The sequence below is a fragment of the Schistosoma haematobium genome, chromosome ZW (assembly GCF_000699445.3).
Source record: "Schistosoma haematobium chromosome ZW, whole genome shotgun sequence".
Classification (NCBI taxonomy): Eukaryota; Metazoa; Platyhelminthes; class Trematoda; order Strigeidida; family Schistosomatidae; genus Schistosoma; species Schistosoma haematobium.
The window spans coordinates 79,208,936-79,214,176 of NC_067195.1; positions in this window are offsets into that span (position 1 = coordinate 79,208,936).

Sequence of the window (5,241 nt, forward strand, 5' to 3'; positions counted from 1 at the left end):
CCATTTAGCCAAGCACTAATCAATATTTATAGGCACACAAAAATAAGTTACAGACATGTGATGAATAATGGGATAAGAAGTGTACACACATCTACGCGCTCATTTAAAGACAGTCAAGATTGATAAGCGGATAATTAACAAGGTCAGAATGTGTAACGGAAAGAAAACGATGAAAATCCCTCTGCAGCCTCTTTGTTGAACAGTATTGTCACTTGCTTGTTTCTTCTCCCTGTTGTGTATTTTAACCTTTGTTCCGACCTCGTTTAACCATATCTTTTGTTCTTCAGTCTTCCTCGTTTGGGCCTTTATTATGTTATTTTGATTAAAGACATATCTTTTGTTACCTAATTTTCTATTGCATATTGCCGGACCATTGACAGTAAGGTCGTGTTTGACTAAGCTCAAGGTCATGGCGTGGTTCAGTGCGTGATTGTGAACCTTCTGACTGTCTGCTTGGGAGGATTGCTGGTATCCCTGCAGATAGATATTTGATGCCATCTTGTTAGGAATATTTGTATTGATTCTCAGGTATCAGACCCTTTAGTATTAACTGTCTCTTTCATTGTTTAGCGCACTACTTTGCGTTAGAGAAACTTCTGACTGTATAGCACAGGCTGTACCGTTTGAGGCATTTTGTATTTTTGATGTAATTTGTTCAGTTTTCTTAATTAGAACCGTTTATATTGAGCACAGAGTTTGTGTTTTGATATAATATAGTGCGAGTATCTCAAAGACGCGTTGTGAGCTATACAGAGGAACTTGGCCTGGTCTAATCGAATAAATTTTGGGTTCGTCAGTCCGTTGTTCCAACCGAATATTGGCTGTTCGGTCGCTACAGAATGTGACGCAAGTAGAATGAATAGAATGGGCTGTCCAAAATCTAGAATAAGGTATATGGCCTTAACATAATAATAGACACTACATATTCTCAATTTTTGTTACCCTATGTAACACTGAAGTCATTGGAAAAGTTACTGGTCATCGTTGAACCTTGATGCAGCAAGGCTCATACTTCTCCAAAGGAATCAGGAAAGGTAAGGAAGATTGGGATCTGCCATACAATTATGTAGAAGTCTAAGACGAATAATTATCAGTTAGCTAGCTAAGGTGACGCCTAATCGTAACTTTTATTTTGCCATTTCAAGGGAGCATCTCAAAATTACAATTAGAATTTCATCAGATGCCACTTCATTCAAAATGGTTTCCCAAATGCCTTTGGAATTCACTGCTGATCTCTATTCCACTCATTGCATATCTACCAATGAAAAAGTCACGATTCAAAATCGTTTAAGTAGGAGAGCTAATTCTTTGTAAGCGTCCAACCGTAGTGATTAACAGTGAATCTCGGCTTGCCAGCCGGTAGAATTATGGTCTACTTCGTTATTAGTACTGCTCTAATGATAGGCCTTATCCTAAAATTAAATATTTGCCATGACGTAACTGCCTAACCTATAAGACCTAAAGTGAAAGTCACATCATTGTCTGCATTGACTCGTCGTGTCGTGGCAATCACCAATATATGATGTACAACACATTCAGACTAGATATAGAACAATATATTTAATTTGAATGAAAGTGATGTTACACAAGAATGACCACGCTTGCGAGGGCGAGCCATGCCATCCGATGCATTGAATTTCGAATGAATGTGTAACCATGTCCACTATTATTGAACTTCATTTTGTGTTAAAAGTCTATTTTCCCAGTTCAGCTTCGAGGATTGTGGTTAGGATCCAATGTAACTTCAATCCGCATATCCAACAATGGTTGTGACGACTGAAATGCCAATATTTGGTTTGAAAGCATAACTAAAGAACCAAAGCTTATTTGACTAGACCAAATTACATTCTTCTGCAAAGTGTACAAAACGTTTTTGACTGACTCCTATTAATTTATATACCTCAAACGACACAGTCTGTGCTATGCAGTCAAGGGTTTGTCTAGCACGAGCTAGACGACAAAAAGATAAGTCAAAAAAACAACAGTCTGACACCTGAGAATCAACAAAAAGTCCTCGGGAAATTGGGATGGGATATTTATCTGCAAGGACTCCAGCAACCTTTCCGAGCAAATAGTCACAGGTTAACAGTTATACACCGAATCACGCCGTGACATTGAGTTTGGCTAAACACGAGCTTATTGTTAACAGTCCGGTAACATGGAACAGCAAATTAAGTAATAAATGACACATCTTTAACCAAGGTCAAATAACAAAAGCCCAGACAGGGAAGACTGACGAACGTAATGTGTGGTTGAAAAGAGACCTGACTAGAGGACGAAATACAAAACAAAGGGAAGAAATAAATAAATGACAATAGTGTGGAGTAAAATGCTGTAAAGGGATTTCCAGCGTTTTCTCTCTGTTACACCGGGGATTAGCAATTTCGTACTCATCGACCAGATACTGAAAACCGTTGGATGATTCCTGATGTAACCGTTGGATTATAGCCTAATTTGACATTAATACATTTATCTTTGCTGCTTTATTCATTTCGTATAAATGACCCATACAAATTGATATCTCATTATGCCTTGCAATTAACCGAAACTTTCATAGCATCATTCTGATATATTAACGCATAACCTCTTATTCTACTATCAGATATTTCTGCATTAATGGTTTATTTTCTCGTTTATTTATCTATTTTTTTCATTCGTTTGGAGATATATACACCATCGTTTGTTCTATTTCTCTTTTCATAAACACGCCTATTAATATGTTTACATATTTCACGTTCTTTCCTTCGTTTTCCCCTGCTTTTTTCCTTTCTTTCTTTAAAGTCAACCCAATATTCTTCTTGATTCCACAAAACCTGTTTAAATATGGAAAATATTATGTTAACGTCATAGAAACTTGTGTATCACTGCATTTCTGAAGAACCTCTAAACAGCTTCTTCACAGCACTTACGTACCAATAAGCTGGTTATGGGCAAAAATAATAATAGACCTAACACCAAAATTAAAGACATGCCATATGTGACAACCTAATCTTAAAGATTTTATGTGGAAGTCATATCATGGTCCACACTCACTCGTCGTATCGTGACAATCAGCGAAATAACATCTAGCACTTATGAAGAACAAATTTGAACTGGGAATACAGTAATATTTTCAATACGGAGAATTGGGGTTTACATAGAGTAACCACACCTTCATGGCCATGGTTTACCATGCCGATCAGCACGTTTTGACTTTTTCCGCGTTAAATACAGAATGTCAACTTTCTCAGTTATCTTATGTTCAGCTGGAAGATCTGTAAAACTATGGTCTACTATGATATTAGTACTGCTCTAAAAATAGACTTAATCCTAAGCTTGTAGATTTGTCATGATGTAACTGCCTAATCTATGAGACCTTACGTGGAAGTCACACCATCGACTACACCAACTCACTGTGTCGTATCAATTACCAATACATGATGTAGGACAAGGTTAGGCTAGAGAAAGAACAATATATTTAATATGAATAGAAGATATAAGGTAACATTCAGCAGAGACCAAGCCTGCATGGCCGAGCCATGCCACTCGATCAACTCCAGTCCATTCAATTCATTGTTCGCGCCTTCTCCATTGTTAGGTATTTCTCCGTGTTGAATATTGAATATCTATTTTCTGAGTAGTCTTGTGTTCAGCTTTGAAGATTGTGTGGTTATGGTCTAATGCCACTACAGATCGTTTGGTTAAGAGCCGATATCACTACACTAATCTCCCATCAGTATCAAAGTGACGCTGTTCTAATAGCAAATCCATGAGCCGGAGATTATTAAATGAATAATCAAAACTCTTCAGGCACTGATATACTGAAAGATATCGCCATAATGTGAGTATCCAGTCTATCAGACCTTAGGTGGTAGTCACATCATTATCCACACTGGTTCGTCCTATCGTGACAGTCAGCAATGTGCCGTTTATGACTTCTGAAAAATACATATTGGGCTAGTAAGAGAATAATATGTTTAATCCCAAAACCATGTGTTTACATAGGGTGACTACATTTACATGGATGAGTCGTACTACACTGATTCAGCATTTGTGCGTTCAACATTTCTGAACTTCTATACTGTGGCAAATGTTGAATGTAAATCTTACCGGGCATCGTGCATTCGGCCTCAAGGATCGTGTGTTTGAGAACCAATAATACTACAAAGAAAAGAACTAGTAATTACGATTCATGTTCCAGGTCTACGTGTGTTGGCTTTGCGACACATTGTACAAGTGAACACCGAATAATGGTTGGCAACATGCTACCGTCAAAATATCTACCTTGTGTAATAGGCTCTATCCAATTGATGTGTGATGCGTTGAAGTCACCAACGATGGGATCATAGTCAGCCTTACTTTAAGTACATATATGAATTAAGATAAAGTCGTCGATAACACAACGTTGACGTCGACATATCCTTACAATAGTCACTAATCCGTGTTTAGACTTAACTGTAAAACAAGCCCCCTCGCATCTAATATTATAATGCGCCTCTGGTGTTCCCCATTGTACACGAAAGTTATCTTTACCAATTGACATTAATCCTCTTCCCTCGCCATTTATAACTCGATCGCTTTTAATACAGGTTATCCTGCAATCATTGGAGAGCTGTCTACATCTATGATGAGCCAGGTTTCTGTGACAACAATTATATCAGGACTTAGTTCATCCACCGTCATTTCTAAGACTATGAGTGTTAATGTAGCACACATTTAAGATATCTGGACGATCACTCGTTCTACCTATACAGGACATATGTAAGTGGCCGGCTATAAGTTGGTACACATTTTTTGAACGTATCTCTTGCAGTCGTCACGCTGGTTAATGTCTTCAACAGAGAAGATGCACAATGGTCGAGCCAACCGATTACTTGGGATTATTATCACAACCACTACAATGTGGATAAAACAAGAAAAGTTCAAACAGCAATGTATAAATAAACACAGATACAAGCAAACAACTTCTGTAGTCGATAACAATAATAGCACAATTTAAATGACATTTTGAAAAATTGACTGGTAGCAATAATTGTTTGCAAATCAGTTCTGAGTTAGTAATTTCTACATGAAATTCAGTTAAGTGGAAACGATGATTGTTCGAAAACGCAGCCAACAGAAGGGACATCCAAATCTTATGCCTATTGACTTCGATGGGTTATTCATCTTTAAAAAAGTAATTCTTGAAATATTTTTCTTCAACAATTTGTTTTATTATGCAACAGAAAGTTTGTTGTCAAGGCTATACTGCATTTTTCTGTC